Source organism: Salvelinus fontinalis, chromosome 3 (assembly GCF_029448725.1).
Source record: "Salvelinus fontinalis isolate EN_2023a chromosome 3, ASM2944872v1, whole genome shotgun sequence".
Classification (NCBI taxonomy): domain Eukaryota; kingdom Metazoa; phylum Chordata; class Actinopteri; order Salmoniformes; family Salmonidae; genus Salvelinus; species Salvelinus fontinalis.
Window position 1 is genome coordinate 13,366,090 of NC_074667.1, and position 15,316 is coordinate 13,381,405.

At 39.3% G+C, this 15,316-nt stretch overlaps 1 protein-coding gene and 1 long non-coding RNA gene across 6 annotated transcripts in view; one reads left to right on the forward strand and one right to left on the reverse strand.

The window, feature by feature from the left end:
- ttbk1a (tau tubulin kinase 1a) overlaps nt 1–2,102 on the reverse strand; it is a 51,724-nt gene extending 49,622 nt beyond the window's left edge. For 4 of the 5 annotated variants that reach the window (XM_055906726.1, XM_055906708.1, XM_055906697.1 and 1 more), the window contains exon 1: nt 639–1,277. The gene's annotated coding sequence lies outside the window, so the exon portion shown is untranslated. Of the gene's footprint in view, nt 1–638; nt 1,278–1,907 lie in introns of those variants that run through there. The other variant, XM_055906716.1, reaches the window with a different exon arrangement.
- Nucleotides 1–15,316, forward strand: part of LOC129839430 (uncharacterized) — a 200,586-nt gene that overhangs the window by 39,461 nt on the left and 145,809 nt on the right. The gene's annotated exons all lie outside the window — the stretch shown is intronic.

Genomic DNA, 15,316 nt, shown 5'->3' on the forward strand with positions numbered 1-15,316 from the left:
TGTAATATTACATGTAACACTGGAAAGTAAAAAGTTGGAACAATTACACAAATCTGACATCTCATCCTAAAGTAATTTATAATAGCCTAACAATTATACAAATATTTAGCCTTACTCTTAAACACAAACTGTAATTTGTATTATGTATCTATTGAGTTTAATTGATACTTCTTGATGGGCTATAAGCAAATTAACGCTACACTGGGTGTGTGCTATAACTCTGTAGACCTATCTGCTACTAAGGCAACTGACTGTTCAACATTCACAAATAACAGGCAAAGAGAGAGTTTGAGTTAGTCAATAACCAATACCAACAAAGGGGCAGGTTAAGTAGTGTACAAGCAGTATTTTTTTATGGTTAATGGTTAAATAATATGGTTTAATATGGTTATATGGTTAAATAAATAGCTATAGCCCTATCACACAACAATTAAACGTAACTTTTTGTTCAATTTCTGGACGACATTTCTGTAAATTTTGGGCACCCCTTTTGGCTCAAGCACAGCCCCAGAGGCAAACGTCATATATAGCCTCTTTAATAAAGCACCCTGCAAGTTCCATTCATGCCCGGTAGGCCTACTGATATCTACTTTAGGTGAAAGTTATTAGCCAAACTGAGATGTCATGAAGAATATTACCTGGCGCAGAGACGGCACGTTAGTCTTTTCCGTCTTTTTGGAATCTTCATTTGGGATTTTAAGGTGGGAGAAGACTTCCTCTGACAAACAGTAGCCTTACTGCTACAGCTATACACTCAATAATAGCATAATGTCCCCATGTATGACCAAATCCATTGCGAGAACTTTTGAAAGGTCCATATAAACATCTATTCCGATATCCGACACTAAAACGAACCGTACTCCTATGCATTTAGCAGGCAATTATCCCAAGCGAAACCTCCAATAAATTCAATCAAACATTTGATTTTATTCAAATTAAAAATAACACTCAAAATAACACTCAAAATTAAAAATCTAATCTAGAATAATATCCTATTTCTTCGACAAAAATGTGTCACGCAAGCGGATTCCTATGATTCCGAACTGCAGTGTATCGGTGTAGGCTTTGTATGAATGCACAATTAAAATACATTGTCGACGACTAAAATCCAGGTAAGCAGTGGGTCCAATTCCGATAAACTAGTCCGATACAATGCTTTGTTTTAATAATTGATGTCTCGGTTTAAAATACGGTTATATGCTCTCAAACGCCACGGCTCTCGGTCCATCCCACTCCACAGTTTTTGTCCGCACTGCAGCGTCGACTCATGCTTGACAAGAGACCCACCTATTACTACCGCCTTTATGGCGACAGGGGGCGCACGACACCCCATAAAGATTATGCAAGAACTCACAAAGCTTGTCCCACGTTACAAATATTCTACCCCAATAACAGTCAGTTTATTATCCTCCCGTGTAATGGACAGAGAGTTGGCAGTTGGACGGCCGCCTTTCTAATCTTATAATAATATTGCATCTTTCAATGGAATTGTTTGATAACGGTAGACCTACCATTAGGAAAAATAATACCGAATGTAATTTAGCATAAATGAGAGCAAAAACACGGGACTACAATTCCCAACGTGAACCAATCACTGGAAAAGGCCAGCCCTGAACCTTATCATACTAAAATACGCACAATAATAGATATAGGTCTATAATAGCCGATTGGCATTAATGGATTGGGAGGATCAAAATGTATTGCTATATTTTAAATACATTCCACGGCCATTAGTACATTCTGCTGCAATTCAAATCCAAATTCCACATTTATATTAATTAAGACAACTATAATCCCTTAAATCAGCCACCTGGGCCTTCCGTGTAAAAACATACAGCGATATTTATGTAACCCTTCAAAACTGGGGAATGGAAATAGCAATAGGATAGTAAAGTTTTTCTTCTTACCTAATTCTCTTCAGCCGTGATGACATGAAAACCTCGAAGACTTTGAAGAGGCGCATTGTTTCGCCTCAACGGTCAAAACCATTTCAGGATGTTCGCCCCACGTACCACCATTTCTACGGCAGCATCCTCATCCCTGCTTACATTCGAGTCCCCAGCATCAGCATCATCATCAGCAACCACAACGCTCGTCCTCTGTGCTTTCCTCGGAGCGTTGTCTATAGGCTACACAGCACATACCGCCACCTACTGGAGCGGAGAAGAACATTTGAGACCTGGCCGCACAATTAGGTTTATAATTATGTTTTGAAAAAATAAACATGGTGACTTAAAAGTTAGGGAGGATGACGGATGAAAATGATTTTGAGCAAAACGTTTTAGGTGGATTGTTTTAATTTGTATATTTTTCATAAATAGCCCAATCTATATAATTTGGGGAGTTCTCAAAGTAATTTTGAGGAGGACCTTTCTCCCACAGATATTTCAATATAGGCTTGACTGAGTATACAGCAGCCTAAAATAGTATTACAGTAGTATTAACAAGTGACAGGGCTGTCCAAGGTACCTCTCAACCAACCTGCACATAGGCTGTGCTGCTGCAGAGCCTTTTGTAGGCTGCACACTCTTGCATTCAGTGCTTGTGAGTGCAGTTTATGTCAAGCAAATGGAAAAGGAAAGCTGTTCAGGGCTTCAGGTTCTCACTATTTGGAAACGTAATGTTAATGTGCAAAGTGCAAGAATGGAGGTGTGTGTGTGTACCTGACAATTCAATAGGCTTTATTAGTATGGACAGATCAAGCACTTACATTGTCAAAGCAAACATACAGGAAAATATCAAGATGATCCAATAATAATAAAATAAATACCAGTCTTCAAGAAAGGCCCTCTTCATCTCAGTGATTTAACGGGGTGTCATCATGAAATGCTGTGAAGTGGGGTTTTTTCAGCTTAGCTTGAAGAGGGGCTATCATTTAGATGGTTGGGAGCTCCTTTTCACACGTGATGATAGTTGCAACTTTGAGAGGTGCCATCACCTTCATGATGTCTTCTGTATTGCTTAAGTCCTACTCAGTAAGAGTGTTCACGTCATCCCCCTTTCTGAGCTCTCTTGACATGAGTGTGGCAAAAACAACAGGTTGTTGCTTCAGGAAACGTTCAAGCATATCCTAGGAGCTGTTCCAGCAGGTGGTCACATCTTAGATCATCTTGTGGGATGGCAAGGCAAATAGCTTCTGCTTCTCCATATCAAATCATATCAAGTTTATTTTATATAGCCCTTCGTACATCAGCTAATATCTCGAAGTGCTGTACAGAAACCCAGCCTAAAACCACAAACAGCAAGCAATGCAGGTGTAGAAAGGCCAAAACCTAGGAAGAAACCTAGAGGAACCAGGCTATGAGGGGTGGCCAGTCCTCTTCTGGCTGTGCCGGGTGGAGATTATAACAGAACATGGCCAAGATGTTCAAAATGTTCATAAGTGACAAGCATGGTCAAATAATATTCAGGAATAAATGTCAGTTGGCTTTTCATAGCCGATCATTAAGAGTTGAAAACAGCAGGTCTGGGACAGGTAGGGGTTCCATAACCGCAGGCAGAACAGTTGAAACTGGAATAGCAGCAAGGCCAGGTGGACTGGGGACAGCAAGGAGTCATCATGCCCGGTAGTCCTGACGTATGGTCCTAGGGCTCAGGTCCTCCGAGAGAGAGAAAAAAAGAGAGGAGAGAATTAGAGAGAGCCAAGATTTTCAAAATGTTCATAAATGACAAGCATGGTCAAATAATAATCAGGAATAAATGTCAGTTGGCTTTTCATAGCCGATCATTAAGAGTTGAAAACAGCAGGTCTGGGACAGGTAGGGGTTCCATAACCGCAGGCAGAACAGTTGAAACTGGAATAGCAGCAAGGCCAGGTGGACTGGGGACAGCATATGGATTTTAGTTGCTGTTGAGTTGCGATGGAAAAAATAAACCACCTTCCTCACTCTTTGCCAGTAATCTCTGGGCATTATTGATGTTACTCAGGGCTTTGTGGGAGGCCGGATTTGGGGTCATCTAAATTTAGGATAATCTGGGCCTCAACTACAGCAACAATCAAGTTAGCTGCGTTGTCCTTGACCAGGGGCCTCATTTAAAACTGTTGTGTAAATTTCACACTGAATTTCTGCTTGTGCCATTTCTGAAAAGTCTGCGCACATGCAAAAATATAGAGATATATAAACTTGGCACATGCAATACATACGCATGTTTCCAGTTATAAATCAGACCTGTCATAAAACTGCGCGCGTGAACGAACATTAAAGCTCTGCCTGGTAACGCCCTCCATTCACCTTTTATGGTGACAATAATTACCTGTATTTACTGTATAATTTGGAACTATTTGGAATTAGGTCAGGACAGTTTCTGAAAGAAAGAGCAATGGGAATTTTGGGCAGAATGGTGTGGGCAGAATTTTTTGATATTTTGCAGTGACTAAACATGCATGCTGCCTATACTGTAGCATGTGCCTGCCCGCGCATTCGAAAACAATTTAAAAGTAGGTTAAATGCTACAGCCCACACTTCTATGCAAAATACAAATAGTTTTTCAATATTTAGTTTAGCAATAGATTAGTGGGTTTCTATATCCTGACTTGGTATAGGCTCTGAGATTAAATAGGCAAACATGTCGCACTCCTATAGCACAGCAATACTGCACTGTGCCCATATGATCAAAAATGTAACACAAGCTACCGGTCTATTTACTCTGTTAGCAGAATGTTTTAATATTTTGCAGTAATTTATGCTGTATCCGGGAAAGGACTGTGTCAGTTTCTGAAGAGTAAACAATGGCAAATTCTTGTAGACCTGTGTAACGGTTTCTCTCCTCCTCTTCGTCTGAAGAGGAGGAGTAGGGATCAGACCAAAATGCAGCGGGTTGGGAAGACATAATGAATATTTATTAACAGAACGACGAAACACGAAAACTCTTTAACAAACTACAAAACAAATAAACAACGTAGACTGACCTAAAACATGAGAACTTACAAAATACACGAAGAACGCACAAACAAGTACAGACTACAAACCAACGCTACAGTCCCGTGTGGTACGAACATACATACAGACACGGAAGACAATCACCCACAAACAAACAGTGAGAACAGCCTACCTTAATATGGTTCTCAATCAGAGGAAACGTCAAACACCTGCCTCTAATTGAGAACCATATCAGGCAACACATTAAACCCAACATAGAAACACAACACATAGAATGCCCACCCAGCTCACGTCCTGACCAAAAAACAAAGGATTGACACAATAACTAGGGTCAGAACGTGACAACCTGTCAGCAGAACGTTTGAATTCAACAGTGTTTTGCATTAAACTTTTCTCCCAACATAAATATAATGGACTGCCCACGAATTCTGAAACATTGTCTTGGGCAGGCTACAAAAAAAATAGAAATGACAGTACTTACAGTAGCATATATAGGCCTACTTCAATGTAAAAGATCAACTGTTCACCTGTTAAATTCAACTGTATATTATAAACTGCACTACCTATGCAATTGCAACTTGAAATACACTATTTACTGGGCTACTAGGTCCAATTAATTGAGATATGCACATACACTGAACAAAAATATAAATGCAACATGGAACAATTTCAAATATTTTACTGAGGTACAGTTCATATAAGGAAATCAATCAATTTAAATACATTTATTAGGCCCTAATCTATGTATTTCACATGACTGGGAATACAGCTATGCATCTGTTGGTCACAGATACCTTAAAAAAGGTGGCGTGGATCAGAAAAACAGTCAGTATCGGATGTGGCCACCATTTGCCTCATGCAGCATGACACATCTCCTTTTGAGTTGATCAGGCTGTTGATTGTGGCCTGTGGAATGTTGTCCCACTTCTCTTCAATGGCTGTGTGAAGTTGCTGGATATTGGTGGGAACACTCTGCCGTACAGGTCGATCCAGAGCATCCCAAACGTACTCAATGGGTAAAATGTCTGGTGAGTATGCAGGCCATGGAAGAACTGGTTAATTTTCAGCTTCCAGGAATTGTGTACAAGTCCTTCAGCATTATCATGCTGAAACATGAGGTGATGGTAGTGTATGAATGGCATGACAATGGGCTTCAGGATCTCGTCACGGTATCTCTGTATATTCAAATTGCCATCGATAAAATGCAATTGTGTTCATTGTCCGTAGCTTATGCCTGTCCGTAGCTTATGCCTGCCCATACCATAAACCTACCACCACCATGGGGCACTCTGTTGACAATGTTGATATCAGAAAACCGCTCGCCCACACAACGCCATATACGTGGTCTTCGGTTGTGAAGCTGGTTGGATGTACTGCCAAATGATCTAAAACGACATTGGAGGCGGCTTATGGAAGAGAAATTAACATTACATTCTATAGCAACAACCCTGATGGACATTCCCGGCAGTCAGCATGCCAATTTCATGCTCCCTCAAAACTTGAGACATCTGTGGCATTGTGTTGTGTGACAAAACTGTACATTTTAGAGTGGCCTTTATTGTCCCTATCACAAGGTGCACCTGTGTAATGATCATGCTGTTTAATCAGCTGCTTGATATGCCACACCTGTCAGGTGGATGGATTATCTTGGCAAAGGAGAAATGCTTACTAACAGGGATGTAAAGAAATTTGTGCACAACATTTGAGAGAAATAAGCATTTCGTGCATATGGGAAATTTCTGTCATTTTATTTCAGCTCATGACACATGGAACATATTGCGTTTATATGTTTGTTCAGTGTAGTAATTTGTTGTATGAACCCATCATGGCCAGAAAAGGTGAGACATTTATTCTATAATGGTTATGAAAATAAAATAAATATGTCTGTATTTTAGATTCGAAAAGGAAACACTGAGATTTTCGCTCTTCTCACTAACATCAAATGGCTGAATTCTTGTATGTCTTCCTGTTTAATTTTTTTTAATGAATAAGCTTTTCATCATATCCTTCATTTGGAAAAAATTAATTAGGCTACTTGCCAGCTTGCAAAACAATATTTAAACAACTAGCAGAGATGTGTGTATCCACGGTCTAAAGTTTGCGGGGAGGTGACCACATTCTAAGTCAGGTTACATTTTTATAAATGCCAATTTTTGCGTGAAAACACATTTGGGGGCGTATTTTGTATGTACACACAATTTATACATGAGGTCCCAAGGCAGGTTCTTTGTTGGTGATGTCCAACTCCACGCATGACTCCTTTAGTAAACCACCAATATTATTGCCTGTGTGTGACTCGTTGTAGAGTAGACTCTGGTTTGTAACACATCACCCTTCATCTCCCACTCTGGAGATACAGTTGAAGTCGTAAGTTTACATACACTTAGGTTGGAGTCATTAAAACTTGTTTTTCAACCACTCCACAAATTTATTGTTAACAAACTGTAGTTTTGGCAAGTCGGTTAGGACATCTACTTTGTGCATGACACAAGTCATTTTTCCTACAATTGTTTACAGATAGATTATTTCAATTATAATTCACTGTATCACAATTCCAGTGGGTCAGAAGTTTACATACACTAAGTTGACTGTGCCTTTAAACAGCTTGGAAAATTCCAGAAAATATTGTCATGGCTTTAGAAGCTTCTGATAGGCTAATTGACATAATTTGAGTCAATTGGAGGTGTACCTGTGGATGCATTTCAAGGCCTACCTTCAAACTCAGTGCCTCTTTGCTTGACATCATGGGAAAATCAAAAGAAATCAGCCAAGACCTCAAAAAGAAAATTGTAGACCTCCACAAGTCTGGTTCATCCTTGGGAGCAATTTCCAAACGCCTGAAGGTACCCCGTTCATCTGTACAAACAATAGTATGCAAATATAAACACCATGGGACCACGCAACCGTCATACAAAAATAGAACTGTTTGGCCATAATGACCACCATTATGTTTGGAGGAAAAAGGGAGAGGATTGCAAGCCGAAGAACACCATCCCAACCGTGAAGCACGGGGGTGACAGCATCATGTTGTGGGGGTGCTTTGCTGCAGTAGGGACAGGTACACTTCACAAAATAGATGGCATCATGAGAAAGAAACCTTATGTGGATATATTGAAGCAACATCTCAAGACATCAGTCAGGAAGTTAAAGCTTGGTCTCAATTGGGTCTTCCAAATGGACAATGACCCCAAGCATACTTCCAAAGCTCTGGCAAAATGGCTTAAGAACAACAAAGTCAAGGTATTGGAGTGGCCATCACAAAGCCCGGACAATCCCATAGAAAATTTGTGGGCAGAACTGAAAAAGCGTGTGCGAGCAAGGAGGCCTACAAACCTGACTCAGTTACACCAGCTTTGTCAGGAGGAATGGGCCAAAATTCACCCAACTTATTGTGGAAGGCTTCCTGAAACGTTTGACCCAAGTTAAACTCTTTAAAGGCAATGCTACCGAATACTAATTGAGTGTATGTAATCTTCTGACCCACTGGGAATGTGATGAAAGAAATAAAATCTGAAATAAATCATTCTTTCTACTATTATACTAATATTATTATTATTTCACATTCTTAAAATAAAGTGATGATCCTAACTGACCTAAGACATGGAATTTTTACTTGGATTAAATGTCAGGAATTGTGAAAAACTGAGTTTAAATGTATTTGGCTAAGGTGTATGTAAACTTCCGACTTCAACTGTATGTAATATGCAGTGATAGTGAAGTAGGAGTCAGTGGCACATGAAGTCCACAAATCAATTGTAATTGCAATGCGCTCCTCATTTGCAAGGCCTTCTTTCTCCTCATTCCTCAGTTTTGTGTACATGTCAGGTATGCATTTCTCAGTAAAATACTATGAGTGTCACGCCCTGGCCTTAGTTATCTTTGTTTTCTGTATTATTTTAGTTAGGTCAGGGTGTGACATGGGGGATGTTTGTGTGTGTTTGTCTCGTCTTGGGTGGTTGTATTGTCTAGGTTTTTTTTGTAGAGTTCATGGGATTGTGTTCAGTGTAGGTGTTTAGGAAAGTCTATGGTTGCCTAGATTGGTTCTCAATTAGAGACAGCTGTCTATCGTTGTCTCTGATTGGGAGCCATATTTAAGGCAGCCATAGTCATTAGGTAGGTTGTGGGATATTGTCTAGGTGTAGTGTTTAGTGTCAGACCATTTTGTTTGTATAGCTTCACGGTCGTCGGTTTATTGTTTTTGTTAGTTTGTAAAAGTGGTTGTTTCGTCTTCATTAAAAAAGAGAAGATGTATTGCTATCACGCTGCGCCTTGGTCCTCTCTTTCACCATACGACGATCGTGACAATGAGCTAGGTATCTTATCTCCACAGTGGGGTCACAATAGTTTGTAGTCCAAATGATTCGGATGCTACAAACAGAAGTTGGCACATCAACGGTACCAACTTCAGACGAGTCCCTTGACACTTGTGAGGGTCGTAGAGCAAAATAGAGAACAAATACATACTGAGAGTCTCCCCTTTCCATAGAGTGGTCATACTAGTTTGTAGGTCAAACTGTTCGGACGCTACAGACGTTTTCGTGAGAAGACCAATTTTTGGGATGTCTCATGGTCTGACAAACACCGTTATAGCTCTGCCACCTTTACCGCAGATGCGGAAGTGCCAAATCAGCGGATGCATTGGATTGAGACGCATCCAACACAAAAAAACGTATATCTCTAGTTTATATTGACGGATATTGATGGGGATTTGTTTATTATCTTACTTAGGTTGACGCACCACTGTGTTGTGTGACTGTTTTTTATAGGGCAAGGCAGCTCTAACTAACATCTCCAATCTCGTCTCATTGATTGGACTCCAGGTTAGCTGACCTCTGACTCCAATTAACTTTTGGAGAAGTCATTAGCCTACATTCCAACCTACACTCTGAATATTTAAATTATGTATTAAATATAGACAAGAAAAATATTCAATAATGTGTGTGTTATTAGTTTAAGCACACTATGTTTGTCTATTGTTGTGACTGATCTGATCTTCATCTAAAATTTGATGACCAATTTATGCAAAAATGCAGGTAATTCCAAAGGGTTTGCATACTTTTTCTTGCCACTGTATATCAGTGATTCATTAGTGCTTGTCCGTTTATCTTTTCATTTTAAGTCAGCAATGTCATGCTTATATTAGATTCTTGCTGGCAGTGAGCCACTTATGTGTTGCCAAACAGCGTCTCTTACTGCCAAAAAAAAATAATAGCATGCGATGGGTACTTTGAGTACCTATTTATTCGTTTATCTCATTTAGTTAATAAATAATGAATGCAAGAAATGTTTTAATAATTTATCTTCGGAAGGATGTTAAGAATGTATAATGGAATTCATTCAATTGTTACTGCATATGTTTTTGTGTTGGATTTGACATAATTGTCAGGTTTTTATTTGTCAGGTTTTTTGAGGACCTATTAAGTTAATTAGTGTTACTTGCTCAGCAGTCAGACTAAATATTGTGTAACTTGTTTCTGACTTATTATTCCCACTTTAAATATTTTAAATCGCTATTTTTCGTACAAGGTTTAAGTTAGAAACACTATTCAAACTCTAAAAAGTGCCGACCAGTATGGAATAGTGTGCTTGTATACAACTTGTTCTTCTTTTTGTCCTTCTCCATCTACTTCGATGGGATTTCTTCATAATTTTAAAGCTCCCATTGTTAAAAATGCCCATGACTTCCAACATTCTATTCATTGTAAACAATGTAACTTTTAACACATATGACCTAATTTTACCACTTTCCCAACAGCTTAGACAAACACTTAAATGAGATGATATATGTGTCTACTTCTCAGGTATTCAAATCTGAAATCAGAACAGAAATAACTTCTACCAATCAAGATGAACAGGCGATGCCAGATGCGGGCGATGCCAGATCAATAGCAAAGGCGGTAGTTGAGTTTCTTGAGAGGTGTAACCTTAAAAAAGAGAATCTTCAGGGTATTGGCACTGATAATGGGTCTGTGATGACTGAGGTGCACAACAAGGTGCACAAGATTTTAAAGGAAGAATGTACATTGCCCAATTTGGTATTTATCCTCTTTGTGTGCCATTCTTTACAATTGGCTGTCAGTGCAGCATCCAAAGAAACCATCCCTAGGAGTGTTGGGTACTTAATCAGGGAAACCTACAACTGGTTTTTGATTACCCCAAAACGGCGCGAGGCGTACAAAGCAGTGTATGCCACCATTAATTATGGCCAGAAACCCCTGCAGATCACCAAAGTGTGTGCCACACATTGGCTATCGATTGAGCCTGCGGTAACTCGTATATTGAGTCAGTGGGAAGAACTGAAACTCCACTTTGAGTTGAACAAGGCCAGTGAGCATTGCTACATGGCGGATCTGCTCCACGCCATGTACATGGACAAGACCAACTATGTCTACCTGACATTCTTGAAATCAATCATGTCCGATGTACAAGTTGAAGTGAAGTCATTTAAGGGAGAGCAAACAGATCCTGTCAAGCTTTTGGACAATCTGGTACACCTCTTAACATCAATTTGAAGCAGAGTAGTCAACCCTATGGCAAAAATTGATGTCCTGAAGGATGCCATTGATGGAAATCTCAGTCCATCACCATACCTTGGGTACCTTTTTGAGAGCACAGTGTACCAACTCAGTCTTGCGCCAGAGGACAAAAAGGTCATTCGGAGACAGTGCATCAACTACATTGTTGCTTCAAGCAAGGAGCTGCAAGCAAGGCTCCCAGAAAACCTTGAAGCCTTGCGAAACATGGCCTTGTTCAGTGTTAAGGTGTCACGCCCTGGCCTTAGTATTCTTTGTTTTCTTTATGTTTTTTAGTTAGGTCAGGGTGTGACATGGGGAATGTATGTGTTTTGTCTATGTCTATGTTCGATGTTGCATGTGTGCACTTAGTTCAGGTTTAGCTTCACGATCGTTTGTTTTGTTCATTTTGTAAGTGTTTGTTTTTCCTTCATTAAAAGAAGATGTATTTTTCACGCGCTGCGCCTTTGTCCTCTCTCTCTCACGAAGACGATCGTGACATAAGGAAACGCTAAAGCACAATAAAGGCACCATTGAAATTATTAAAGTAGCTGAGATACTGGGATACCAGCCCCAAACAATTGATAAAATTGTTTCCTAATGGAGAATCTGTTTAGGTGGAAATCAACTGAAAATACAGTCGAGTTTTGGAGTGAAGTCAATAACTACACGGACTCTTCTGGGTCAAATCCATTTGAAGAATAGTGCAAAGCTACACTCACTGCCCTCTCCTTGCCATACTCAAATGCGGAGGATGAACGGCTGTTCAGCCAAATGAGTGTGGTCAAGTCAAAGTTAAGAAATAGAATGTCACTGCACACTCTCAACTCCATACTCCTGGTGTGGTATGGACTGAAGCTGGCTGGTGATACCTGTAATCAACTACTGTTCTTCTTTTTGAAGCAACTGCCGTTATTTTACCACTTTCCCAAGAACTTGGGAAACATAAAATCTTAGTCTACTTCTCTTCTGTTCAAATCTGAAATCATAACATAAATATATTCTACCAATCAAATCATACGTAAGGGATACACGATGACGCTCCAAGATAATGTACAGAGCAGAATCGTTCATGCCGGTTATACCACGGTTGCCAACGAAAACAATACTAAAGCACACATTTACCAATAGAAATTACGTTTAATTTATGTTTTAATTTTGTTAAGTAAATTCATAATTTATCATCCTCCCTCCAAACCTGGTCATTAGTTCCATCGGTTAAGTTTCTAGAGACACAACCTAGTCCTTCATTCTTTTTGTTCTATGTCTATGGAGGCACACCAGTCATTCGTTATTTTTGGTTGATTGCTATGCAGGCTTTCTTACGTTCTTCCCTCGTCATAGTAGTTTATTCATTGATTGCAGATGTGGGACTATTTGACAGCACTAGCGGAAGTTATGGTTTGTAGGCTTAGCTATAAATTAAATTTTATCAGTAAAATAAAAGCAGTGTGCTGGTTTATTTTTTATTTTAAGTTATTGCATTGTTTCCAATGCACATCCAAAATAAATATAATCAATATAAAACATATTTACAAAAATGTAATAAACACCAAGACACATGTAAAAAACATATTCAAATAATTAAATTAATTATTGTGACGTAAGGGGTTAATCAGCTTGCTAGGTTCTCCGGAGTGAGCTGTCTTTCCAGCTACTTGTTTAAATAAAGTCGGACACTGCTATTAATGGTGAAGTGGCAGCGTAGCAAATCGCCGGGTAAATCGAACGACTCACTCTCTTGTGACAATGGCACCATTTCAATCATTTTGCATTGTTGGGTGTTGTTGCTACTGCTTTCGGTGGGGTTTTCTACCTCGGGGGAGAAGAGGCTAGTGACTCCACCGCTTTCTTTCTGACACTGAAAGTCTCCAGTAACTTATCAGACTACTCTTGCACCTGTGCCTGGTGTTACTTATTATCTGTCTGGACTCCAGACCGGTATTTGATAATAGCTTTACTGCTGTGTAGCGAGATGACAACCTGGCCTCTTGGCTAAGTCTAGCTAGCATGTTGCCAATGTAGTATATACCCCATTGTCTCTTTAGAGTACCAAATACACCTCTTGTCTAGCTCATGTACCAACTAACGCTATGTACTCCTGCTCTTATTGCAACCAAACTAGCAACTGAGTACTCCTGCCCCGTTGTTGTGCGGAAAGAAACATATAAGTCACGGAGGATGTTTAATTCTTCAGGCCATATTTGTCGCAGTCTTAATTTTTATTGTTTTCCTTTACCAATCCAATGTTTTAACAACCCATTCTGTAATTTTGAAGGTATATTTTTTTGTGACGTGCCACTTCTATCTTGTCTAGCTTCACTTCCGTAATTTCACTGTGTCTGTCAACTGTGCGATTTCTTTTCATATTGATAATGGGACTTTTATCTTTCCACCAGTCATGGATAGGATAGCTACCAAGCTTGTCAAAAGTAAAAATGGGAAAATTCTCGTCTCAATCATGTAGGCTAATAATAGTAATAAAGTAGCAACTTTGTATCACTGTCAGTATTGAATAAAATGTTGGGTCTTGTTACTAGGTCACATTATATTTTCATTCATAAATAGTTTTCATTCATAAATGTGTAGTGATTTATTACGGTAAAAAGGCATTTACTGCTGGAACTACTTCAAAAGAGTATTTTCCAACTGTCCTGTATATCTGGTTTAATGCCCACTAGAGTGCCATTGTAGCCAATCAGAAAGGAGTACTCAACATTGCCGTCATAAAATGCTGTTTTTGTAGCCACGACATCTATTTATATATATTTTTTTTTACAACTGCATTTTATACCACTTTTCCAACAAGTTAGACAAAAACTAGAGCCTATGAAATCTTCCTGTATTTCTCTAGTATTCAAATATGAGGTACAGCTGTTTTAGTAAGCACATCAACTACATTTCTTCTCAACTTTCTGAAACAACTGCCGTTTTGTCCACTTTCCCAAGAAAACAACATAAAGCATATGAAATCTTAGTCTACTTCTCTGCTATTTAAATCTGAAATCAGAACAGAAATAACTTCTACGTATCTAGAGGTACAGCTGTTTTAGTAAGCACATCAACAACTTTGGTAACCCTTCATTTTACACATAGTGTCAATTTAGTCTTAAAACTTCTTGTCAATAGGGGGGCGCTGTTTTCGCTTTGGAAAAAATCGTGCCCAATTTAAACGGCCTCGTACTCTGTTCTAGATCATACAATATGCATATTATTATTACTATTGGATAGAAAACACTCTGAAGTTTCTAAAACTGTTTGAATTATATCTGTGAGTAAAACAGAATTCATTTGGCAGCAAACTTCCATACAGGAAGTGAAAAATCTGAAAACGAGGCTCTGTTTCAGGGCCTGCCTATTCAACTGGCTTTTATTTATCGATATGTATGCACTTCATACGCCTTCCACTAGATGTCAACAGGCAGTGGAAAGTCGAATGGGGTGTCTAGCTTGATCTGAGGCCGAACAAGAGCTTTTGGAGTGACAGGTCCGGTATTTTATTTGTCTTCGACGGCGCGCGAGGGACCTCGACATTGTCTTCTGAAAAGCGTTCGGTATACACGGCGAATATCTCCGGCTCTGATTTTATTTGATACATATGATAATAACATCATAAAGTAGTTTATTTCAACCGAGTTTTATCAGTTTATTCAACGTTTATTGGGACTTTTGGAGTTTTCCGTTCTTTGCACCAAGAGAGGATGGGAATGTTAGCAACCTTGGCTAGCATTGTGGCGCGTATTCGACAGAAGAAATGGACATTCTAAAACCAAACAACGATTTATTCTGGAAATAGGACTCCTTGTACAACATTCTGATGGAAGCTCAGCAAAAGTAAGACAACATTTATGATGTTATTTCGTATTTCTGTGTAATATGTTGATGCCTATTCTCCACCGTGTTGGTGAGCGCTGTCTCACAATA